At 45.3% G+C, this 26,989-nt stretch overlaps 1 protein-coding gene across 1 annotated transcript in view; it reads left to right on the top strand.

Annotated features, from left to right (window-relative positions):
- The first annotated feature begins 18,070 nt into the window (after positions 1-18,070).
- Positions 18,071-26,989, top strand: part of GPR19 (G protein-coupled receptor 19) — a 10,505-nt gene continuing 1,586 nt past the window's right edge. The window contains exon 1 of the mRNA XM_066184672.1: positions 18,071-18,600. The gene's annotated coding sequence lies outside the window, so the exon portion shown is untranslated. The remainder of the gene's footprint in view (positions 18,601-26,989) is intronic.

Raw genomic sequence — 26,989 nt, 5'->3', positions numbered from 1 at the left:
CTTATATTTCTGTGATTTGGAATACTGAAGGAGTGTTTAGACCTCCTGTTCCCAGGCTGCCAGGTTTTGGCACCCTGCAAAGAGTCATTAAAAAGAAGGAAGAGTTGTATTCTGTTCCTTTCTCTGACTAACTTAGCACAAGGCAACATGTCTCACTCACCATATAAAGAAAATTTTCTCTTGCCTGCAGAGCAGGAGGTGAGAACTTCTCATTGTTCCCTTTTTAGCCCAGACCCCTAAACTCATCTTCCAGCAGCCACAGCTGTGCATGATTCACTTGCAGATAACAGGAGAGCACTGGGAGGAGCAGATTCAAAATCCCATCTACCTCTAATTCAGTCCATCACTGCCACTGACATTTCATTAGCTCACCACTTCAGAAGCAGGGCTTGCTCAAGTGAATCCCATCCATCACCCTGCTGCAGGCAGCCACCACCAGCCCAGAGCAGGGCAACCTGATTATTCCTGCACCCATTCAATTACTTAGTCTAGATCTTGAAAGATACTCACGATGGGCTGCACAGCTTGTTTGGAAAAGCAGCATTGCCCCCTAAATACACTCATCAGCTGTCTTTCCAAGCTGGCAATGTGGCTACAGGTCAGTCCAAGGTGGGTAAGAACACAGACAATGCACTAATGTTGGGTAGAACAACATTACAGTGTCTAGGGACCAATCTGTTTCAGAAGACAAATCATTTTCAGTCCTTTACAATTAGATTACCCATCACTTCCATCTTCAGAGACTCATACCTGACAGGCCATGTGCCTCTACACAGATTTCAGGCATATTGCCTAAAAAATATACCATCCAGTACAAGTGAAAAGGTAAGATTTAACCTCGCTCAGGTGTAAGCACTACAACCTTTTCTGAGCCAAGTTCACCATTTAAGGGAGGGCTGAACACTTTGAAAGAGTGAAGTCTGCACTGTCAGATTTACAGCTGTTCATGGGATAAAAAAAAAAAAAACAACACACAAAAAACCCCAAAAACCACCAAATCTACCTCATTTCACAAAAGAGCCCACTAAGGATATTTCCTTCCTCTCCTCTTCCCTGTAGTGCTCACATGCCAAGTGATACACTGGAGAATGTACAGGAAAAAAGGTCAGACGGTACTAACAAGAGGGGAGACATCCGCCTCCATTTTCCTTCCCTGAGAATTTTGAAATTCTCATAACTTCGATGCTCCAGAGCACCAGCTGAACAAACCAACACAGCACCACCGACTTGGGCAAAACTTGGGTTCATTTGCAAACCAAGACTGGTGCCAGCAGAGGTGTTTCTGCATGGTGCTGGTTTGGAAGAAGAGAAATAGCACCATCATTGTCATGAGTTTTGTAAAGAGCATATTATTCTATTCCATCTGGGTAGAGCAGAATTGCTTATCTTTGCCCAAATGGGTCAGTGTCACTTATCAGATGGTGGAGTGCTACTTATCTCTCTTCATTGTTTCACTACTTCCATGAGAATATCTTCTGCTAATGGACCATTAAGAGCTCATCAATGACATTACACATTACAGCGCACTATTGTAAGCTGCTCCACACAGGGAGGAAGAGTCAAAGCATCTTAACCTAGATAAAAAGGAGCCACAGTCCCACTAGGTATCCAGTTTTTTTCACCGGCTCCCTGGAGGAAGACCGGACCCATCTCACCATTAATAGACCCTTTTTACTTCAATGGGACCATCTCTACTCCAACAGAACCACATCTGCCACTCCAAGAGGGCTTACTTTGGGCTGCTTCCAACACCCTGACCAACAGGGTGTCAGGTTGTATTTCTGACTTTGTCAGGGTTTTTCTAGGATTTCTTGTTTGTTTATTTGTTTGCTTATTCTTCTGTACTACAACATCTGTATTTTTATATCCCTAGTAAAGAACTGCTATGCCTATTCCCAAAATCTTTGCCTGACAGCCTTTTAATTGCAAATTTATAATAATTTGGAAAAGGGGGGGAGAAGCTTACATTTTAAGAGAGACTCCAACCCTCCCTGGCAGATACCTGTCTATCTAAACCAAGACAGATTTTGGCGCCCGAACAGGGACTAGAAAGCATTGAGAGGAAAAAGAAATAGCAGTTCTTTGGTGACCTAAGTTCTTGTGTATAGAAGCCTTGTTGGACAGCATCATGTGGTCCAATTTTCCCTGGTTTGGGTGGCACGTGGTTGTGGCTGTCTTTCTGCCATTTGCAAGCCCTTATCTGAATATGGGCCCCATAACTAAAGCTACTGTGACTGTCATCCAGTTTATTTTATAGCTTAATAAGGTGAAGAACTCATGGATTTTTAATTTCCTCTGGAAGGCAGGCACATGGATTCAGGGCTATGGTACACTAACTGTGTGTTTTTGGAGTTACTTTAACAATGGTACCTACTGTGTGGAAATGACACCGGGGGAGTTTTTTCCCAACCCTTAACCCACCTCTTTGGGTGTGCCTCACCAGTTTTTGAAGGGTTTAAATCCTCTCTGAATGCTAATGATATCATACAATGGCTGGTGCTGCTACTAGGCGTATTCTATTTAGCATTCAGAGATAAGGGAAGATTGACCTGGATAACCACCCTGATACCTACCCCACAGAATAGGGATGATACCCGAGAGCCTGACTCTGCCCCACAGCCTGCCTCAGAAAGGACCCACCCAGATTGGGTTGAGGTTATGGTAAAAGAGATGCATAAGATGAGCCAGATGCTGAAGGAGTACATTTCCCCAGCTCATGAAAAACCCTCCCCCTGCCCTGAGAAGGCAGAGTCTGATGGTGCAGCAGTGGAACCCACAGACGTTACAACCGTCCAAGTTCCAGCTGAACCACAATGGCAGCCACAGCCAGCAGCAGTTGCCCCTGTGGAAACAAGGAAGTATAAAGTGAAATCGTCAGATCCTGGTATTAAAGATAAGAAAGGAGGACCCTCACAATCCACAAAAGAGCCACAGGTTGAGATCATCACTGAGTCCCTGTTGTATGAAAGTCTACGTAATCTGCAAAAAGATATTGTATGACGAAGACGTGAGGCTTATACAGCCTGGCTACTTCGAGTCTGGGACCTTATGGGTACAGGCGTACAACTGGATAGTGCTGAAGCAAAGAATTTAGAACCCTTGACCCAGGACTCAGGTTTAAATCAGGTATTTGTAAGAGAGCAAAGGCCCCTTTCCCTTTGGGAACGACTTCTAATGAGTGTGAGAGAGAGATTTGTCCACAGAGACAGAATGCAAGAGCACAACAATAGAATGCGATGGAAGACCCTTGAGGAAAGAATCCAACAGTTGAGAGAAGTGGCAGTATTAGAAGTACTTTTTGGGAGGATCAGACAGCATGATAATAACCCCAACAAGGTTAGATGCACAGAGCATATGTTGTGGAATCTAGCAACTCATGGACCATGTCAATACGCCACATTCATCGCAACAATTAATGCCGAGAATAACCAAGAGACAGTGGGCTCTGTTGCCAACAAGCTCAGAAATTATGAAAGTATGATCAGTGGCCCAATGCAGGCTCATGTCTCTGCGGTGCTGAAGGAACTCAAAGAGGAGATGAGGGAGATGAGAGGGGAGATGAGAAGGAACAGTTCCAATGTAGCACCGGTGCGAGTCACAGGCCCCAGAATCAGAGCCCAACATCCCCCAGCGAGAGAGAGAGGGTACACCCCTCGAGCTAACCTGTGATTTTATCTGCGTGACCATGGGAAGGACATGGGAGTGTGGCATGGGAAACCCACTTCTGTCCTGGCAGCACGAGTATGTGAGCTCAAGGAGAGAAACACTAACAGAAAGAGTTCCACTAGAATGAAAGTAGCCTCAGCCTCCCATGAGCAAGCTGCCAGGTATTATGGAGGTAGGAATGCTGTGTCAAATTCCCTCGAAAGAACCTCTACCGTGTATGTCCAAGAAGAGAATAATAACCAGTGCTAGAGGGGCCCTGCCTCTAGCCAAGAAGAGGCACGGAAAAATCGAGTTTTTTGGACTGTGTGAATTCGATAGCCTGGCACATCAGAGCCACAAAAATATGAAGCTTTGGTAGATACTGAGTCGCAGTGTACTCTAATGCCATCGAAACATGTAGGGGCAGAACCAATTTCCATTGCCATAGTGACAAGAGGATCACAAGAATTGACTCTAGTTGAAGCCAAGGTGAGTCTGACCGGGAAAGAGTGGCAGAAACTTCCGATTGTGACCAGCCCAGAGGCTCCGTGTATTCTGGGCATAGACTTCCTCAGGAATGGCTATTATAAAGACCCTAAAGGACTCAGATAGACTTTTGGAATAGCTGCCGTGAAGACAAAGAACATTAAGCAGTTGAACATCTTGCCAGGACTATCAGAGAACCCATCTGCAGTGGGACTCCTGAAGGTAGGAGAACAACAAGTACCTGTTTCCACCTCGACGGTGCACCGTCGGCAGTATCGAACAAATCGAGATGCCGTGATCCCCATTCACAGGATAATCCGTGAGCTGGAGAGCCAAAGGGTAGTCAGCAAAACCCATTCACCCTTCAACAGCCCCGTCTGGCCTGTGCGCAAGTCTGATGGAGAATGGAGACTGACTGTAGACTATCGTGCATTGAATGAAGTGACTCCACCGCTGAGCGCTGCTGTGCCGAACATGCTAGAACTTCAGTACGAACTAGAGTCCAAAGCAGCAAAGTAGTATGCCACTACTGACATTGCCAATGCATTTTTCTCCATTCCTCTAGCTGCAGAATGCAGGCCTCAGTTTGCTTTCACCTGGAAAGGCGTGCAGTACACTTAAAACCGGCTGCCCCAGAGGCGGAAACACAGCCCCACCATCTGCCATGGGCTGATCCAGGCTGCACTGGAGAAGAGTGAAACTCCGGAACATCTACAGTACATTGATGACATCATTGTGTGGGGGAAGACTGCAGCTGAAGTGTTTGAGAAAAGAAAAAAGATCATCCAGATTCTCCTGGAAGACGGTTTTGCCCTCAAGAAAAGCAAAGTCAAGAGACCTGCTGGAGAGATCCAGTTCCTGGGAGTAAAGTGGCAAAATAGACGGCAGCAGATTCCACTGAAGTCATCAACCAAGTAACAGCAATGTCTCCACCAACCAACAAGAAAGAAACACAAGCTATCCTAGGTGCCCTAGGCTTTTGGAGAATGCACATTCCAGAGTACAGCCATATTGTGAGCCCTCTATACCTAGTTACCCGCAAGAACAACGATTTCCACTGGGGCCCTGAACAACAACAAGCTTTTGTTCAGATCAAGCAAGAGATTGCTCATACAGTAGCCCTTGGCACAGTCAGGACAGGACCAGAAGTGAAGAATGTGCTTTACTCCGCAGCCGAGAACAACGGTTTGTCCTGGAGCCTTTGGCAGAAGGTGCCAGGGGAGACCCGAGGCCGACCACTGGGATTCTGGAGCAAAAGTTACAGAGGGTCTGAAGCCAACTACACTCCCACAGAGAAAGAAATCTTGGCTGCCTATGAAGGAGTTCAAGCTGTGGAGAGTGCGATTGACAGCTGACTAGCTGCAAAAGGTCACGTAGACATGAGAGAGCTTTGCTGAGCACACAGGCACTCTCACGAGAACCAGCGAGGCAGCAAGATTAGCATGTCCTTGAGCACAGCCGTTATACGATAACAAGACCTTGCTGTTGAAAGATATGAGGGAGAAGTAGGGTAAAACAAGAACTTACTCAAACTATGTAACCACAAAAAAATGTAGAAAGAGGCGTAGCTGACCTTTCGGCAGAGCACCAATCCTGAGATTAACTTTTTCAATATGTATGAGCCTTATTAGTGTTATTATAAATGCACTGTATGAATTAACAATAAACGAGATTTGCCGATCACTCATATTGAGTGCCACATTTCTCCCGCCGCGGATTTCCCACATCAAGCTGCCTCAGAGGTAATTGGCATGGGAGCACAACTCCTCCTGGCACCCCGACTACCAGTGCTGGGGTGGATGTTTAAAGGAAAAGTTCCCTCTACCCACCATGCCACTGACACCACATGGAGCAAATGGATTGCCCTTATCACACAGCACGCCTGCATTGGAAACCCAAATCACCCTGGGAGTTTGGAAGTAATTACCAACTGGCCAGAAAGTAAAAGCTTTAGTCTCACAGTAGAGGAGCAGGAACAAGTGACAAGAGCTGAAGAAGCTCCTCCATACAACCAACTGCCAGCAGAAGAAACACGCTACGCTCTTTTCACTGACGGTTCCTGTCGCATCATAGGGATGAACCGCAAGTGGAAAGCAGCCGTATGGAGCCTCACACGACAGGTTGCACAAGCCACTGAAGAAGAAGGGGGATCGAGTCAACTTGCTGAACTCAAAGCTGTTCAATTGGCCTTGGACATTGCTGAAAGAGAAATGTGGCCAAAGCTCTACCTCTACACTGATTCGTGGATGGTAACCAATGCTCTGTAAGGCTGGCTGGAAAAGTGGAAAAAAGCCAACTAGCAGCGTAGAGGAAAACCAATCTGGGCTGCTGACGAATGGAAAAACATTGCCACTCAGGTAGAGAAGCTGCCTGTGAAAGTCCGCCATGTAGATGCCCATGTCCCCAAGAGTCAGACTAATGAGGAGCACTGAAACAATGAGCAGGTAGATCAGGCTGCAAAGATAGAGGTGTCAAAGATAGATTTAGATTGGCAACACAAGGGAGAGTTGTTCCTAGCCCGATGGGCCCATGGTGCCTCAGGTCATCAGGGCAGAGATGCCACCTATAAGTGGGCACGAGACCGAGAGGTAGATTTAACCATGAATAGTGTTTCTCAAGTCATCCATGACAGTGAAACATGTGCTGCAATCAAGCAAGCCAAGCCCTTATGGTATAATGGGTGGTAGTCCAAATTCAAGTATGGGGAAGTCTGGCAGATTGACTGTATCACCCTTCTCCAAACCCGCCAGGGCAAGCGCTATGTGCTAACCATGGTAGAAGCCACCACTAGATGGCTAGAGACCTACCCTGTGCCTCACGCTACTGCCCGGAACACCACCCTGGGCCTGGAAAAACAAGTCCTGTGGAGACATGGCACCCCTGAGAGAATCGAGTCAGACAATGGGACCCATTTCAAGAACAGCCTTATCAATACCTGGGCTAAAAAGCATGGCATTGAATAGATATATCACATTCCTTATCATGCACTGGCTGCCTGAAAAGTTGCACAGTGCAATGGACTACTAAAGACTGCCCTGAAAGCACTTGATGGGAAAACCTTCAAAAATTAAGAAATGAACTTAGCAAAGGCCACATGGATGGTCAACACTCGAGGATCTGTCAGTCGAGCTGGTCCTGCCCAGTCTGAACCCTTGCACACAGTAGATAGAAATAAAGTCCCTGTAGTGCACATGAAAAGTATTTAAAAAAAGACTGTTTAGATTAACCCTACCTCAGGCAAAGGTGAACCCATTCGTAAGATTGTTTTTGCTCAAGGACCTAGTTACACTTGCTGAGTAATACAAAAAAATGGAAAAACCAGTTGTGTATCACAAAAAAACCTAATCCTAAGTGAAAACTGAGTGTAAAAGTTCATTGTGTTAGGTACGATGCAAATGATAATAGAATAAGGGGTAGATAATATCATGGGTTTTGTAAAGAGCATATTATTCTATTCCATCTGGGTAGAGCAGAATTGCTTATCTTTGCCCAAATGGGTCAGTGTCACTTATCAGATGGTGGAGTGCTACTTATCTCTCTTCATTGTTTCACTACTTCCATGAGAATATCTTCTGCTAATGGACCATTAAGAGCTCATCAATGACATTACACATTACAGTGCACTATTATAAGCTGCTCCACACAGGGAGGAAGAGCCAAACCATCTTAACCTAAATAAAAAGGAGCCACAGTCCCACTCAGTATCCAGCTTTTCCACCGGATCCCTGGAGGAAGACCAGACCCATCTCACCATTACTGGACCCTTTTTACTTCAATGGGACCATCTCTACTCCAACAGAACCACATCTGCCACTCCAGGAGGGCTTACTTTGGGCTGCTTCCAACACCCTGACCAACAGGGTGTCAGGTTGTATTTCTGACTCTGTCAGGGTTTTCTAGGATTTCTTGTTTGTTTATTTGTTTGCTTATTCTTCTGTACTACAACATCTGTATTTTTATATCCCTAGTAAAGAACTGCTATGCCTATTCCCAAAATCTTTGCCTGACAGCCTTTTAATTGCAAATTTATAATAATTTGGAAAAGGGGGGGAGGAGCTTACATTTTAAGAGAGACTCCAACCCTCCCTGGCAGATACCTGTCTATCTAAACCAAGACAATCATCAAGCTGAATTCCATCAGAATGTGTAGGGCCTGAAGGATAAGGTGAAGTGGGATAAGTCATTTATGCTGTGGCCTCAGCACAAAATTGCCAGCAGTGAGATTTTTCCTCTGTTCTCAAAGCCAGTGCCAACTACAAAAGCAGAAGCAAGAGATGCCAAATTTTACCCTCAGATGTTGATATCAGTAGGGTTTGTGTTTGAGGACAGAAGTTAGCCCCAAGTCTTTCTGTTCACAGCATTCAAGGTGTCCTGAGCCAGCTGTGACTCACCTGCTGCTCAGTAACAATAAGACCAATTGTGATTTTTTGTTCTTGCTTATGAAAGCTCAAGTAGCACTGAACTACACTGAAACAGGCAGACATATGGCAGTGTAAGTGAGAGCAGAGTCCAGGCTTCTTCTATAAAAGGAAATCCAAAAATCCCTCTAAAAATAGAGAAATGTATTGTGAGAAGCCAGACCCAGAAATGCTACCAGAAAAGAGAAGACAGAATGAAATCAAACAGCTTTGACCAAGCCTCTCTTGACTGAGCTTTTTCTGAAGCTCTTCATCTGCTGCACTTTTTCACATTGCAAGGTCAATTTTGCTCTCCAATACACTGAACTCAGACCAAAGCTACTTTACTTATTTTGGGCTGGTTACTCCAGTCTTAAACTTAGTACAGAATATAGCCCTGTTTAACACATCACCAACTCCCTAGATGTCATCCAGCAGACTACATTTGTTTAATCTGCAACTGTGTTGCCTTGACAGTCCCTCAATAATAATAATAATTCTCCTTTCCTGAAGGAATTTCATTATAGCAGTGCAGGCATCTCTGGCCCTTGGTGCTGCAAGAAATGAGTGTAAACGTGTGAGATAGGGAGGAGAAATGAGACAACACAGCCTCTTGAAGATTCACTACCCCCTCTAACCAGTCACTGGGAAGGCCTAATAGGCAAATGCAGAGACAAAATGGGTTTCAGGGAAACCTAGTCGTGGTTGCCACTGTCACTGCATGGATTCAATGACTCTGCATTGACAATCTTGACTTCACCACCCTCAAGGAGAGAAGCATCTTCTTCCAAAGGGCAATGATGAACCCAGTTAAGCTGTCACTGCTCTTTGATTTAAAAAATGAAGCTTCAAACTCAGGTGTCCTAGCGGGAGGAGGTGTAGAAAGCCCCGGTGCGGAGATGCCCGTGCCTGGGGGCTCTCCCTGGTCCCTGCGGAGCCGAGGATCCGTGCGGAGATGCGGCGGGACCGGCGGAGCATCCCCCGGGTGCGCAAAGCCGGGGCCGTGGGAGGGCAGCAGCGATTTGCGATCCGAAACGCGGGAGAGCACGGGGAACTTCGTGCAGGGAGCTTGGTAAAGAAGGAGCATGCGGAGCTGCTGCGGGTTTTTGTCTGGGTGAATGTGTGAAAAATTACAGTGGCGTGCCACTCAGAGAACGGTAAGCGCAGCCTTGGCAGATTTTTGCTGCATCTCTCTTCGGCTGTATAAACCCTTCGGGTGAAATTCCTGATGGTGGAATCTTCTTGGCCAGGAGGTTGGGACAAGGAACATTGAACATCATCTTCCCAAAAGCGAGCTGACAATAAACGGTAAATGACAATAACCGCCCGTGGCCACTGTTTGTCTCTTTGGAATAATACATTTCTCTCTTGAACAGTTTTACTCACGTGAGAATTTTTTCTGCCACAATTGTGAAAACCCGTTGGGATAATAGGGGAGGGTCCCCTGTGATGTGCATCCTTCTCTGTCCTTCCCCCAGGCAAGCTGAGAGCTGTCAGGGCCCTGCTGGAGCTGCTCCTAAGAGCCACAGATATCTGTGAGCTCTCCCAGCTCGAGCAATAAAACCTGAACCTGTCCCAGAAAGGTTTAATAACCTGGGTGCTCAGCTGATGCTCAGAGAGGAATTTACATCCTGACACAGGTATCACTCCACCAAATGCCCCTGCTCTGTGAGGTCACTCTGAGATCACCAGCCCCCATGCTTGCCTCAGGAGGAGAGCAGTGTCCCTATGGCCATCCCCACCCTTTCTGCCCCATTCCATCCTCCCTCTGGCACTGGGACTGGGTGTGCAGCCACTACTTCACCCAGGGAAGACAAAAGGTCCCAGTCCAGCAGTTCCACTGCTGGCACTTCAAAGGGTGACTCCGTTTAGGCTGCTCCCAGACAGGATTCAAACTAAGGGCTGGAGTGCTTCACAAAGAACTTCAGTGCTCTGCACAGTGGGGGGAAAGAAATTACCATATCTCCTCAAGCAGGAAAATCTGGTGTCCCCAGTGAGTGACAGATGATGGGTGTTTTTATAAGACATGTATAATAGCCTCACTGTCATTTTTAAAAGCAAATTCGAAGGTGAGAGGGGGGAAGCAGCCAATAGGTGGCAAAGACTGGTGTCCATTCTCAGGGCTTGTATGTCATTTGTTGTATTTTTGTATAAAATAAGTAAGTATTCCTTCCCTCCCTGTCCTCCTCCCCACCTTTTTTTAATTTTTTTTAACAATGGTAATGATGAGCCAGAAAATAAGTTGACTTTCTAAAGGCACATTAGGAAGCCTTGTGGCTGGAGCATCTCTGATATCCTCCCAAAAATACATTTCACAACATTCAATCCACCAACCAAGTGCTCTGCAAATGCCAAAAATCACTCAAGTTTCCAAACTTTGTGTGCAGCTTTCTGACACAGGAGTCATTTTTTTCTGCTAGTTGAGATTCACAGTGATGTGGCATTTATAACTAGCCCATAAAAGGCTGATGGATAAGCATGATTTGCCTACCTCTCTCCTGAAGTCAGGGGGAGCCTTTTTAATGGTTTTAATGAGATTGCCATCAGGCTCAAAGCAAACACACTTGCAGCACTTCCTGGGTGTGTTTTCCTTGTAAAGACACTGTGTTGCATCTTTTGGAGGGGGCAGGTGGACCTGATTTTCCAGCCATCAGCAGCAGCTAGCCTTGACCAGAGGAGTGTGAACAAGGACAGCTGGAGCACATGGAATTCCCAAGCTCTATGCTAGATTTGCTAAACAGGCTCCATTGCTGCACAGATAAGTGTCTCTGTGTTTAAAAAGGCAGCATGAGAAAGGAAAGTACATAAGATATGAAATTTATGGCGACACCTCACTCTCCTTCACCAAAGATGAGATAAGGCATGGATTTTCTGGAAAATATCTGAAAACAGCCAATGCATTAAATGTGAACACGTAAAAATGCTTATGGGAATTTTTATATGCAAAATCTTGATGATTATTCAAAAGAGTAAAATTTCTGAATTTCAAGGAGATTTCTGTTTCTTAATTTCCCAAGGCCAAGTGAGAAACATGTTCTCTACACTGGCCTGGGTGATAAGGGCTCAATTCACAATTCTACCATTTCACTTCCTTTTGCATCTGTTTCCCCAAGCATGAGACAGAGCTCATCAGAATTTAGCCCAGATTGTGGCAATCTATTTTACCACTTTACTCATACACATAGCAAGCCTCTCATTCTATTTTCAGGAGACACTTCAGCACCAGAGACTAATTACCTCTACTGCAAAGAAGGCTTGGTCTCTTCAATGTTTATTTCATTTTTGGCTCACAGAGTAACATTTTATGTAAAAGTCTTAGCTGGGTGAAAGAGGCTGAGGACTAAGGTCTACTGTCTGACAGGATGTGGCAAGGATGGCTTTATCGCTGCAGCAGGTCTGTGTGGTACGAGAGTCAGCTTTGGGGTAAGATTATGTATTTAAACACCTGTCCTTTTGAGGCTCCTGAGGCTGACCCCTGAGCTGCTGTGCCAAGCTGGAGCACACCCTCAGGGCTGGGCATGACCCTGACCCAACCAAGGGCATGTAACAGAGCAGCTAAAAACCAACTCCTCTCACCCTCCACATCCCTGGGAAAGCAGATCTGCCCTTCGGAAGAGTGTCACCTTTTGCAGTGTGGATGTAGAGCCAGTTCCTATCTCTGCAGCCCCTCAGGTGAAGCTGCTGTAAAGCAGGCTTGCACTGTGGGGAACTAATCCTGCCTATTGATAAGCATGTTAAACTTCTAGTGAGGAGAGGTCTTCCAAGGAGAGCCATGGAAGCCTGCAGGGATCCAGGCTTCTTATCTGAAGGTTGGCAGATGAGAGCAAGTCATAAATTTGGGGTTTGGTGGGGGTTGTTTTGCTTTGGTTTGGTTTAAGGCAAATTCTCATCCCTAGTTCTGCTGTATACAAGGCCCCCAAACTACAGTGGCCACATCAGAGCTATCCTGGGTTCTCTGGCCCTATCAGGAAAGTAAAACAGATTTTGTTCTGCTGAGCAGGAGGTAGCCACCTGTCTTGGGTTTTGTAAGCGAAATAAATGCTTATTCTATTCCATCTATTGGAACCCAGTTGGAGAGATTCTTCTTTATCTGTTGTAACTCTAGAAGGGAGAGGGTAACTAGCTTCTCTGATAACAAGACAGCTGTTAAAAATCAGGTAGAGCAGTGTTACTTATCTCTGCCCAGATGGATCAGTGTTGCTTATCAGATGGGTCAGTGTTGCTTATCTCTCTTCATTGTTCCCCTACTCCCATGGGGATATCTTCTGCTAATGGACCATTAAAGCTCACCAATGACATGACACATTACATCATATTATGGTAAGATGCTCTACCCAGGGAGGAGGAGCCAAACCATCTTCACCTAGATAAAAGGAGCTACAAGTGTCACCAGTCATTTCAGTTTTCCACCAGATTCCTGGAGGAAGACCAGACCCATCTCACCATTAATAGACCCTTTTTCTATGGGACCATCCGTACTCCAACAGAACCACATCTGCCACTCCAAGAGGGCTTACTTTGGTTAGCTTCCAACACCCTGACCAACAGGGTGTCAGGTTGTATTTCTGACTCTGTCAGGGTTTTTTAGGATTTCTTGTTTGTTTCTTTGCTTGCTTACTCTTCTGTACTACAACATTTGTATTTTTATATCCCAAGCAAAGAACTGCTATACCTATTCCCCAAATCTTTGCCTGACAGCCTTTTAATTGCAAATTTATAATAATTTTGAAAGGGGGGGAGGGGCTCACATTCCAAAGGGGACTTTAATCTTCCCTGGCAGATACCTGTCTATCTAAACCAAGACACCACCCTAATAATCAAATCAGTCATGTTCAGCCAAGAAAGAGTGTGTACAGACTGAAATAATAAATTTTGACTCTGTTTTCCTTAGCACTGGATTATCCCTGTTTCACATGCTTTCCATAGCTCCTTCTGGTGCCATAGCTCCCTCCCTGTTTAGGATTCCCTGACTGGCATTGCCAGCAATCCTTTCTGTCCTCAGCCTCCTGACCTGACTTTGACATCACCACACGATTAGAAACTCTCCCTGAGTAAGAGGCAAGAGATCAATGTCTCCAGGGAATGAGTTCCTCTTTAAGGCTGTGTTGGGGGTTAGGTTTGTTCCTTCTTTCTCTAAAGAATTTTTTCCCCACAAGTTACCAAGGAGACCAAGTGTTGGATACTTGAGAGCATTTAACCGAAACAAAGAGGTGGACAAAGGTGGAAGAGGGAGATAACGCAAGTAAAAGACAAAGCTCGAGGCAGCTGCGCTGCGAGCTCTTCTTTTTCCGGCATTCGGGGAGAGGGAGAACGGCTGTTGCTGGTTGGAAGAGTTTCACTGTGACCAAGGGATCCAGTCCTGAGAAATCTACTATCACCGGTTCGGCCTGAATCCTGAGTTTTCCTTGTAACCCGCGGGAGCTGGTCCAAGCACTGCCTCGCCATCGGCTTCTTCGGCGCTGCTCCTCTTGCTGCAGCGTGACCCTGCACCCCCTGCGCTGCCGAGACATCCTGCCCCTGCCTTCCGAGACACCCTGCCATCCCAGCTACCAGCCCGGGACTTTTCCACTGTTTCAGCTTGGTGCTCTGAGGATCCTGCAGGAACACCGAAACCAAACTGCCCTGGGTTTTGTGAAACAAAGCCCTCAAGGTTCTTGGTACTGTTGTCGTTTGTTATTAATGCTGTAGTTGTTTGGTGGGGTTGTTTTTTTTGTGGTTTTTTTTTTTTTTGTGTTTGTTTGCTTTGTATTACATACTAGTAAAGAACTGCTATTCCTATTTCCCAAATCTTTGCCAAAGAGCCTCTGATTGTAATTTTACCTGGCAGATACCTGTCTTCCCAAACCAAGACAGGCTGCTACAGATCTTACTGTTGCTTCTCAATGAATGGTTTGACATCAGTCCTGCTCTGTTTCAAACATGTGTATTAATTCAAGAACGCAGGAGCTGTGGCAGCCTCAGAGATCTGACTCAGCTGCTCTGTGTGCATGCAGGTCACATGGAATGACATCCATTAGGATGCACAGTATAATATATTCACTCTAAAGGCCAGTGTCTCCTGCTTTGCATGCAATGCTTGAGGAGGAGGCAAAGTAAATGAGTTCATAAGAAACTTTGATTGAACAGAAACATAGACATCACCCTACATTCCCAAACATCAGTGAGAGTGAGTCATATTTCCTCCAGGCAAGTTGCTATTTTCCACACCAGGCTCATCCAAGGTGTTCTCAGATCTTGTTATCCCAGAATTTCACTTTCTTATCACATGTCTGTACTCAGATCCCAGAAGGGCAAGGTCAGACCTTTTCTTTTCACAGCTAAGAAAAGATATGGTTTTAGCTCAGTTGTGGGGCATTTCTCACTACTCTCTGAACCACTGTTGCGATTTAAACAGGTGAAAACAACAAACAGGACAAAACAAAAAGCCCTGCTCTTGGTGGGCTACCCTTGAGTGGTACAATTCACACTGAGATCCTTGTCCATGCCTGAGACAAAACCAGGCTGAAATGCAGTGTTCTTAGGCAGCCTGGAGTCATTCATGCACGGGTGCAAGTTCTCGAGGTCCTGAACCCCAGGACAACTAGTGGAGGTGTGTTTAACCAGTAACAGGCTGGGCTTTGCCATGGGGCTTCAGTGGACAGCAGCTTCACTTCAACCCAATGCAGATTCTCCTGGTCAGACTTTGGCCCAGAGACATTAAACAGTGGGTCCAGAACTGCACCTCTGAGGCACCAACAGAGGCAGGAATTTAAGACAGACTTTTCCTGGTGCAACCCCAGAGCTGCCTCCAGTCCCCCAGGCCTGGTGACCTTTATGTACCAAGCCCCAGAGCCCAAATTCTCTGAACAAAACAGAAAATTTAGGATGACAGAATATCCTGAGCTGGAAGGGACCCATAAGGACTATCAAGGCCAGAGCAGAGTTTAACCCTGTGCAAAAATGGCAATGATTTCCCCCTGCCTGCCCCTGCAAACACAGACTCCATGTGGAGTTGCACCCCAGGGAGTAACTCAGCAGTAATGATCCCAAAACACAGAAGGCACAACACTCCATACATTTTGATTTGCATCTATTATCTCTCCCCTTCATAGGAGTTATTTCTCTTATCCCCCTCCCCACAGCAAACTTTCTGGTGGTGAACCCTTTTGTCACTTGTCAAGGGTCAGTTGGGGTATTTGCTGTCTCTGTCTGGGGTTTGTCTCTGGATTTATTGGAAGAAATAAAAGCTTCCTTAATACCAGGAATGTGACAGGTATTAAAAACAAACAAACAAACAAAATCAACACAGAAAACCCCAAACAAACAATAAAACCCACAAAAGAAACAAACAAATGCCAAAACCCCCCAAAAACCCACAAAAAAAACCCCCCAAGATCACAAAACTGAGATTTACTTCCAGCTTTGGTTGGAAGAACCCCACACAATAAAGTCAGATCAATGCTGAATGAAAACTACTTTGCCCTGCAAAAGCAGTTCCAAAATAATCAACAGCAACTGTGGCTCTGGCAACAACTGACATCAGGTTTGGAATAACAGGCGTGGTTTGGGAAAAACTTGAGAAAATTGCTTAGATCTTGTCAGAGAAACAAGTCTCCAAGCAATAATGACTGATATCTCATACTCTCTGGATATACTGAGGGAGGTGTACATCCTCACTCTCTTCCAGTTTATCAATACCAAAATGATGTGCTCAGATTTTATAAAGGCTTGACCAATCCAACAGCCACTGGAGAAGATAATGTAAGCAAAGCTCATGGAAAAACAAATATCACTAAATACATCAAGTCCTCATCCTTATGTCTGTGGGGCAAGAAGGAGAAAGTGAACCCCAAAACAACTGCCAGGGGTTTATGCTTTCTTTCAAAACATGGGACATTTACAACTGCCAAAGGTTCCACCCCTGAACTGGAGGAACTGAGGTGTGAGTCAGTTGAGCAGTTGCCATCACCCTGTACAACACCTCCTCAACACAGATATCAGGCAACTCTCCTTCACCCTGCTGCACTGTCGGGAAAACCAAGCAGGAAAGTAGGCAAAAATTAAGATTATCTTCCTCTAACACTGACAATCACAGGGAGAAAAACAGTTAAAAAAAAACCACAAAAAAACCAAACAAACAAACAAACAAAAAAACAAAACTTGCTGGGAAAAAACCCCAGCAAATTTTGAAAAACACTGTGTGAAGTATATGGCAATGAAGATGATGATGGCCAAGCCGCCATCACTAATGCCATTCTCTAACAGGGCAAATGTGTATTGTAGGTGTATTTAGAAAGTCACACTCCCAGCCCAAACTTCATAACATTATTGGTTTGTTTATAAAAATAACTTTCACTGAACCTCAGTACAATCCTTTCTCCAGGAATTTTCCCAGCCTCCAATGCACTTAGCTCAGATGACTTTCTGAAAGCAATGTGTTTTATTAGTTTAGAGATTAGAGTTCTGTTTAGCATTTTTGCTAACATTTGTTCAATCTCTCCTCAGTTTCACATGAAATTCTGCATCCACACCATCCTTTGGCAAGGAACCCCAGGAGGTTTCACCCACACTTTGAGGAACTCCCCTCTACTCCCCTTCTTCGTGTTCTGAACCAGGTTCCTTCATCTGATGCTCCATTCCAAATTCTTCCACTGAAAGATGAACAGACAAATGAACAGTTCCTGTTGACACTCTCCATGTCATATAGTCAAAAAAAAAAATCTGCCCACACCTTACCTATTTCTAGCCTAGTTTATTATTCTGTGTTTCACCTGGTTCCCAGGGTGCCCACTCGACTGTCAGTAATGTAACTTAAAAGTGTAAAGTACAGGAAACTGAACTTTACCACAGCAATAAGTGGGGAAAAACACATTGATTATTTCCTCCTTGAGAGTATTATTCAATAAAAAGCTGTGCTTTTTCTCCACTAAAGACATCTAGTAAAAAAAAAATTTATATATATATATATATATACACTTGGAGTTCTCCACTGAAAAATGAGAGAAAAGAAAGGAAAACACCCAGCCTTTGTTGGTTCAGTTTACCAATGCATTTCAAGTCAGAAATCCCTAAATAATAGAAATCCATACTCCAAACAAATTTCTTGCTTACCTCACAGGCAGAAAGTTTGTCAGGACTAAAAAGATCTCTTCCTTCTTTAAACTTGCAGTGCAATACAATTTATGGAGCCGTTGTAATTCTGTGGGAAAAACGTTTGTGGGAGATGACTGCTTGAGATTTGGGGAGGGTTGGTATTATTCCCACTTACTTAATAAAGTGTGTGTGATAGGGAACATAAGGAAATTGTGTTGGTGCCATTCCCCATGAAATAAAAAACCTGTCGAATTTTAAATTGAAGGCAAAGCAAGGGAACGGACCAGGCGGTTTGAGTTTCAGTCTCCACATGGGAAGTATTTATAAAACAAACAAACAAACAAAACTCCAAACAAACAAACAAAAAACCAAACACACAAAAAAACCCAAAACGGCGCAAATTCCGGAGCAAACTAGTTAAATATTCTCTCCACCTCCCTCCTCCTATTCATTCCCTCCGTTCCTTTCAATCGGCGGGGTCCCATGGCGACCATCGTGGGAGAAAAGCATCCTCTCCAGCCGCCGCGCTCGCCATGGCAACCGGCACGTCAGCGCCGGCAGCCGGGCCCCGCCGCGGACCGAGGTCGGCCCAGCCCCGGGGCCCTCCCGGTGTCCCCCCGGTGTCCCCCGGAGCGGCCGTCCCGCCGCGCCCGGCGCTGTCCGCGGTGCTGATGGCCCCGATGGGTCGCCAGGAGCGGCCGGGAGCTGCCGGGGGGTGGCCTCACGATCCGAGTCCCACATGACACGGAGAGGAGTTGGGCAGCGGCCACCCCAGCCAAACGGCTTTCTTTTTTTTTTTTTTTTTTTTCCTCCGGTGAAGAAGAGGGCTGGAATACCCCGTGCCTCCTCTCAGGCGGCTTTGCAAACAGCCGGCAAGAGGTAGCTGCAGACCTGGAGGTGGTTCCCAGTGTGACCAGGACCTTCCCAGACGTGGCTTCACTTGGGATGACCAGCAGAGCAAGGAGGAGACCGGCGCCTCTGGGATTATGCTTTGGAGCAGGTATGTGGATGCATAGGGGCTGTGTTGTAGCTAAAGGGGTAATTCTCTCTGTGAATACAAACAACATGATCTTTTCCAGTCATTTATGTTGCATGTATTTACTTATGTGCATTTGAATCACTTGGGGATTAGCCAGGAGGACTCATTCCTCAGGAGAAAATGCTCTGTGGGGCTTGAATTTTAAGCTTATTCTGCTGAAAGCAGGGGGGTGTGCAGAATTACTGCAGAATAACTCCCTATATTTTCTGGACAAACCTACATTCTCTCTGTATATATTCATTATCTTTCAATTATGTTACTTATTTGTTTGAAACAATCTCCTGACATCATCAGTTCAGTGGAAACAGAAAATTACAGCAATGGAGCAGACTGATCTGCTCATCTGTTTTTTCTGTCTCTAAGTACATTCAAACAGCTCCTTCTTTTCTCATGTTATTGCTATAGAACAGCTGCTTTTGCATTTTTTAGTCATTAATTTGAAATAATCTTTTTTGAAAGCCCTGTCTCCCTTTTTCTGGGTGCCTTGGTGCAGCTACTAAGGAAAACCCCACAGGCAGAGCAATCTTTGCTTATCCATAGCCAGCACAGGCAAGAGGGTTGTTCTGCTTTAGCTAATTCAGGCACAGACTCTCTAAGAATGAGTAACAATATTTCTCATTTATCCAGCTGGCTTCCAGCATGTCAAACAGTATGTTGGCTCCACGGAGAAACGGGGAAGTAAAGCTGCCTTCTGCTTTCCAAAGGCCATTTGTGTGTATGAGGCAGGATTCAGAACTGGTTCTTTCTGGCAAAGGTTCTCACATGTGGTTCTTGCAGGTTTGTTGTTAAAGTCACTCTTAACTGCTTAAACAAGTGGCTTGGTTTGCAGAAAAACTGGTTGCCAACCCAGAGGCATCCCTAAAAGCTAATTTGGGTGTCTAAACATGGATTTTTTTGAAACTTGATTTATGAGGAGGCTTGATTTCTGATTTATTTTAAGCATTCTGGCCTCAGATGAGTCAGTGAGGGGAGGAATCTCTACACTTCTTAGACACATTTGGGGAGCTGTGCTCCTTGTCTCAAAGTAAGAGCTTGCAGACTCTCACTCCCCTGCAGCTCTCCTGTGAGGCCTCTGTTTGCAGAGCTGTGCCCTGCAATTCCCACACCTGGGTCACTCCACACGACCTCCATCTGCATTTTCCTTTGCAGCCCCACCGGGCACACTCTCTCAGGTGTTTAACAGAGAGCAATTTCAGTCAGACAATGCAGAACAAATCCCTAATATCCTCAGGTGTAATCGGCTCACCTTCCTCAACACTTCTCTCAGCACCAAAATACGATGCAGCTCTTGTGTGTTTGGGATTTCTGCATTCCAGCAGCTTCCATCTTTCCCTAGACTTTCCTTCTTGACAGACAGCAAACACAGTTCTTGCAAGTGGCACCCTGTCCACAAAGGTATCTCCAGATCAGGGGCTATCAGCAGGCTGACACCTTGCCTCAGTGGCTTCTCCTAGGCTGCTTTTGTCCTATGTGACCGTTGCCCAGGAGAGAGACTCCCTTTCCACAATCATCTCCACATCAGGCATTTCCAACCCAACTTTGGGCTGTGCATTGCCTTCAGCCCTCCTAGATTCTCCAGCCAAGCTGGTGTAGGAAGACTGAAATGCTCTCACTAATGGCTGTATCCTCTGGCAGAGGCCTGTGTGAATGTTGTTCTACTGCATGTGCAGGTCTGCTCCTCTTACTCCCACCAGATAAGTTCTCCTGGAAGCATCGCAGGCATATATGGTTATAAGCCACCACTGCCACCCCACTCTCTGTCACCGTGTCTGGCACAGGGAGCACCAAGTCCATGTTACCAAGAAGGGTGAAGAGCCACATAACAGGAACTCTCTCATCCCAGCACTAATGTTCTCACCAGTGCCAAAATCCTGTTGCCACATTAACGTCCTGTGTGACGAGAAAGCAGTTTTCACAAGATTTCCTGTCAAGAATTCCTTTCTACCTAACCTTTTCACACAAAACCAACAGAAAAAAAAAAAAAAATCTCAGGTTCCACTAGCAGGAGAACTCATGCTCCCTGCTGGTGAGAGGGTGAGCTGTAATTCTGGTGCATTTTCTCTGTGGGGGAGAGGGTGAGAATTTCCAAGAGATGGGCAAAGAAACCAGCCAGGCATGAGATTCACCACCCCTCATCTGTCAACACCCACCATGGCAAAGCAGCCCTGGTAAAGCACAGTGTTCCTCACATCCAGCAGAAGAATGTGCTGTGCTGTGGGCAGGGCCTGATGCTGCCAAAAATTAATGCAAGCCTGTGGGAGACAGCATCTATATTTTTACCTCTGAATCAGGAAAGGGAACAGCCTAGCCATGTCCAAGAACAGATTCAATCCCCATTGGGGAGGACAAAAAGCCTCCAAAGTTGTATTTCAAGCTTCTCTACACTTTTCTTGGACAATTCCAGTAGGTGGAAGCTGTTGTGACAGCAGAGTTGGAAATTAGGTCAGTCCTTCTTCTGCTTGCTCTCACTTTTTTGTGCCCCCACAGTCACACTGGGCACAGATCTGGATTCTGCCACCATTTTTAGATAATCGTTTTCAGACATTTAGGGCTATTCTGGAGTTTTGCATACTAATCCCAGCAGCAGAAGGACAAAATAAAGCCCTGAAACACTTAAACCTGCGGGGCTGTCCTTCAGGGTCAAGAGTTACATCTCTAAGAAGAGACTTCCAACCATTGTGTACATGTTTGTAAACAGTGTGGTGCTCTATGAGGAGGTGAGGGTGTCTATCTGGGTAACACTGAGCACAAATCTGGCTCATATTTTACCATTGCCTGTATCTGGACCAGAGCAGGATGTTGGGTGTAAGTGGACTCCGCACTTACAGTAAGGGCTCCTTCTCAGTGCCAACAGAGAATAAACATCTCAAGGTTTAGGTGAATGAATAATCTGTTTTCATGGGTTTATTATGGGTTTTAGTAACTTCTCCCAAGTTAATAGACTTACAGTGACTTCCTCTAGGTCAGTCTTAACCCCCTGTAAATACATGAGAAAAATTTCCCAGATGCAGGGAAAAGCTATTGCTCCCAGAATATTTTCAATGAACTTCAGGAGATGGAAACATCTATAAAGGAAACTCTGCCAAAATACAGTGACTTGTGACTTGTCTGTGGGTTTGAATCCTGCTTGCTCTTCAAATTCATCCCCTGTGGAATTGCCCTTAACCCAGTGCTCCAGGTCACAGCAGTTACTCCATGTGTGAGCTGACACACCCAGAAGGAATAGATGGACCCTGTTCTTGTCCCAGTTAGCTACTGCATGTCTCACTCCTTGCTAAGCTCAGTTAGAAGGATGAAGCTGAAAAAGGATTCTTCCCCAAGCAGCCAGTACAAGAAATAAAAATTGATTCCAATCCTAGCAGCTGTTGCAGTATTGTATCCTTGTCCTCAGTTTTAATACCTTGTTAAAACAGTCAGAAAAGAACTTGAAGAGTGAAAGAAGGCTGATGGCTAAGAGTCTGCCTGGGTGCCCTGAATTTCCTCCAGCATACAGCAGATATTCTTCAGATGTGCTGAGAATTAGAACATTTCCTTCTTTTATTTGATTCCACCCATATTTCCTGCTCCCATGACCTCACTCCTTAGTGACCTCACAGGCTAGGCCCTCAGATCCTGATATAGGATGTAAAAACACAGATCAACTCAATCAGTTCAGCTCAGAACTGATTACCATCAGCTGAGCCATGTCCACACCAGCACGAGAGCTCCACTCCATCCATGAGCCAATCCATGCTTACAGTCATGTCATCCTGGGTTATCCACGCTGCAGGACAGGGATCTCCACCATCTGGGTGAAGCTAGAGAGCAGGCAGCAGCATTTGAGGTGTGGGTACAGATCTCAAAGGCTTCACTGCACTCAAAACATGTTATTCTCGTAATGAAATAGGGGCAGATGTTTCCTATCCCAACACACTGGAATGCAGAGAGTGAGGAGGAACACACTTCACCTTGAGAGATTTTCAGGCTTTGCTCAGAAGAGCTGCCCAGAGAATAGAAACGCCTTCGTAAGAGGAGCAGGGCAAAGAGCTGAGCATTTTTATGAGCACCAGAGCAGAGAAAAGGACTTGCAGGGAAATTGTGTGCTTACAGAAGCATGTGCATCCACATTCCTCCACAGGAGGACTAAACAACCTCAATATGCACAACAGCCATCGATGCACAGCAAGGGACAGAGAGAGGCTAAAACACTGTGCTCTTCCACAAAGGGATTTCTGCACTGGCACAATGCATGCACAGGGCAGCTCATTTGAATTTAGGCAGGGTGTCACCTTCTAGCATTCACAGCCAGACAAAAGCCCCCCTCCTCCACTCTGATTCAATTTACTCGCAATTCTAATATTGATTACACTCAGTTAGATGAAGCATTTCTCTTCCAGTCTGGCAGCTTTTCCTGAGATACTCTCCAGAGAGAGAAGTTTAAGGAGTAAATGACCAGCTTAATACTTTTGAAATAATTTGCTGGGCCAGTGCTCATCTGGTGTTTTGCAGCTGTGATGCAGAGGTAAAATATGTTGAATAAAACTGCCCCTCTGCTAGTGCTTAGGTCAAGTAACATACAATGATCTGCTTATTTAACTGCACTTCTAATCTTGAAAAACACTAGTTGGGAAGCAAAATACTTTTTATTTTGATTAAATATTTTAAAAACCCCCTTAACTGCATTTCTTTGTGCGTCTTATTAGCTTTTGCTCTTCCAAATTGTAATGGAGGCTGCATTTTTAGACAGGACAGTGAACATGCAAACACACAGTGACTATGCTGTATGGGCTATGTGCAACAGCCCATGCGTGGCAGTGATTTCATGTTCTTGTAGCTCAAATAGTTAATCTCTAAGTAACAGATCTGTTTTGGAGAGCTATCAGCTCAAAATGGAGCTGTTTGGTTTCCAAACTGCAAATTAAGGTCAGTCAAATGGAACTGTGGCACCAGGAAATCCCTCTTCAATGAATATGAGTCATCTTGCATGCTCTGTCTTTTCCAAAGCTAATGCACAAAAAAGTAGGTTTTTAAACAGAAATGCAGAAAGGCCTGATACCAATTTTGAAAGGATTCCCACTCTAAAATGCTTGAAAGACAAAGTGAGATTTTTTGGCACTGCTGAATCCATGCAGACTCATAATTACTGGAAAGCAGCCATACAGGTCAGTATTATATTGGTTCAAAGGGAAAATTAATACAAGCATTTTTGTAAACTAAAAAATGTAATTAGGCCTTGACTACTTGCTATACGTAAATTTTTCTTGTTGTGCTTCTAAATTTTTGCTTATGGACCTTCGGGGCAGAGGGAGTTGGCAGAACTCATCACTGGTTTTATGGATCCGATATTTCTAAGTTGAATGGTTCACTAACACTTAAACCATATTTCAGGAAAAAATGCAGCAAGCATAGACATGGGAATTGGGGATAAATGATGTAGCAAGTCATGGTATCTCCAGTTATTTGCATCTCAGACCCATAAAGTTTTGCCTATGTTGAGCTTTTTATGGTCGTTTTCCTGTTGGAGCATTACTCATAATGCAGAAGTTCAAGTCTTCACTAAAAAAAACAGGATCATAAAAACCAGAATTGCTCACTGAAGAAAAATATATGCTGGGTCATAGACACTCAGGTTCTTAGTACTAAATCGGGGCATGATTCTGATATCAGTGCCACATAAGGAAAATAGGCTTGAATAGAGATTACTTAAAACAAAAGAAATTAGTTTCTAGTCCATTTGAAGAAAAAATTATCTATGACTAGGAATGCCGGAACCTCAGAGTGGTTAATCAGATGGCATTTTACATTTTTGATAAAACAAGTAATTGCTGTACAACCAGTGAACTCCTAGGCTCAAGTTAGTTAAACTCCCTATAATTGCACCTATATTTTCACCTGTGCCTCATGGGCAGTGTGCTAAATGACCTGGGAGTTTTCCAAAGAAGAATCAAAATATTTAGCATTAGTTGCCCCTCTCTTTGGTGCCTCTCCTGTTCCACTGACAGCGAGGAAAGCAGCACCACACAGAACCAGCTGTGCTGAACATAGGCAGCTCTTCCCACCCTTGTGCTGCTTCCTCTTCCAGCAAAGCTCCAACACAAGGCAGCTGTATTCACCTCCTGGGATTCTCCTTCCTTTGGACACCCACTGGTTGCTCTCCATTGGGATCACGCACTGCCCAGGGCTGCTCAATTCCTGTCTTCTCCAAGCCGTGTTTGCAGGCAACCCAAGCTCTCCCATGAGCAGTGGTTGGGCTGACTCTTAGGCAAGATGCCTCAGGAGAAATGTCAAAAAAGTACTATATGAGCACTACAACCCTGTAACTATTTTGGGGTCTACCCACCTGCAAAACTAAATGTGTCAGGTCTGAGCAGACACGGAGAGCAGATTTGGGTCACAAGGAGAAACATCGTGAGAACAGTGTTAACAAGTCTGCTGTCTTAACAGCTTAGAAAGGCCATTTCATTCTTGTACCAAACTTCCACTTCTCTTCAGTACTGGTCAAGACATTTTATCTGATCATTCTTCTCTGAAGCTTAATTTGTACAGCTGGCTATTTTTAAATGGCACAAACTTCTGCAGGAAGGGCAAGAAGGGAAATTAGGGAAGAAAATTATCCTGTAATGTTCCTTTCTGTCTAGTTAATAGGCTCCACGTGTATTATTTTATTACAGATAATTCTAACAGGTAATTTAGCAGGTTGCACTGACAATGCATCCTGCCACTCTGCCAGACACAGCAGCCAAAATGCCCTGCCAACAGCTGGTGACCGCAGGATTCCTCCAGGGAGTAGAGTAGATCCATCCAAAGGAGGGTGGGGATAGACAAGCAGGAACCCTCTGAGAAATCAGGAATCATCTGCCAGGCAAAGCCACTAAGAAAACAATGAGAGAAGGCAACCAAGGACAAGGGGGAAGGCAAGGCCAGGCAGCACCCACAGCTGTCCATCAGAGGAGGGGACAAGGGACCTCTGACAATGCCCCTTCACTTGGCACAAACAGTGTTACATTAAGGACAGGCTCTAAGAAGCTAGAGGAAAAAAATCTTCTATAACCACACCAAGCAATTAGTACAGCTTTTCTTCATCCACACCTGATAATTTTTTGCACTGTATTATTGAAGGGGACGTGCCAAACAGCACCAAGGTTGAGATCCCAAATACATCCAGTGGATCTGTGCTTTCAGGCTTCATTCTGAGTAGGCCAACAAGGAGAAAACAATAGGTGGTAGATGCAGAGCCAGAGTAGGCACACCAAAAGTATCTGTGAAGCACTGAAAAAAGCCCATCAGAAAGCAACACTGGGAATTTGGATGACTTGGAAAGCTGAGGAGGATGGTGGTGGCTTTTCGAGCTTGTTTTTTTGGCTTCTAGGATGAACTTTTTGACTTTCCGCTCATGACTGAATCCTGATTTATCTTGCACATTATCAAGCCCCGGCGTTCACCTTTCTCAGAGCAGACCCATAGAAAAGACTTTATATGTCTAGTGAGTAAGAGGCTTTGCATGTCAAGATGATGACTGAAAGGCCATCAGACAGCAGCAGGATGTTTGCATTTGTATAGCCACTAAAATTAGCTATTTTTCCATTTTATCCCTGTGACAGACTAAGACCATGCCAACCATTTGGCTAAACTCAACACTGGAAACTATCTAGCAATATAGGCATAGAACAGGAGACCACACCCATCACATTCTGTGGTGTGTCTGCCAGGAGGGTGCAGGAGAACAATTTCACACAGGTGACACCCTCAGACAAACTGTTATTCACAGGCAGTGACATTTGAGAGTTGATAGGTTTGGTGTCACCAGTTGGGGACATTGTTATCGTATGAACAAGAATGATGGCCCAAAGTGCACACCCCGAAGGGCTCTCACTGAAGGGCTCCCAGAAATTCAGCTCACTTCATCCACAAAGCTCTAAGGATCACTCAAGAGCAAAACAGTCATTCTTCCAGAGGTGTGGGGCTGGTGGTGAGGGTGCTCAGTCCCAGGAAGTCTCCTTGGCCAGCATCCCAGCGCAAAGGGAAAGGCTTCCCACCGCAGAAATCCTGCTCCAGGGAAAACCACACAAAAAAGGGGGCTATAACCTGGTCTGGTCAGGGCTTGTGGACATACATGGTAATGGTCCAGAAATTCCTCAGGACTGAGGCCTATTATTACCTGGGGACCCTCTGTGTTGATTAAGGGGTCCTGCCTTTCTCATCCCCTCCACGAAGGCAGGATTGGGGTCATAATGCACAGGGCACAGATGTGGAATGGGGCTGTGAGGAACAAAAGTGAAAGGGTGTGAAAGGGTGTGAAAGGGCATGAAAGGCTGGCAGCCACCTCAAACCAGCCAGGGAATGGGATGGGATCCTCCTGACACAGCCTGTC

The sequence above is a fragment of the Chamaea fasciata genome, unplaced genomic scaffold (assembly GCF_029207755.1).
Source record: "Chamaea fasciata isolate MVZ Bird 193981 ecotype frontalis unplaced genomic scaffold, bChaFas1.0.hap1 SCAF_5, whole genome shotgun sequence".
NCBI classification, from domain to species: Eukaryota; Metazoa; Chordata; class Aves; order Passeriformes; family Sylviidae; genus Chamaea; species Chamaea fasciata.
This window is presented reverse-complemented; position numbering and strand designations above follow the sequence as displayed.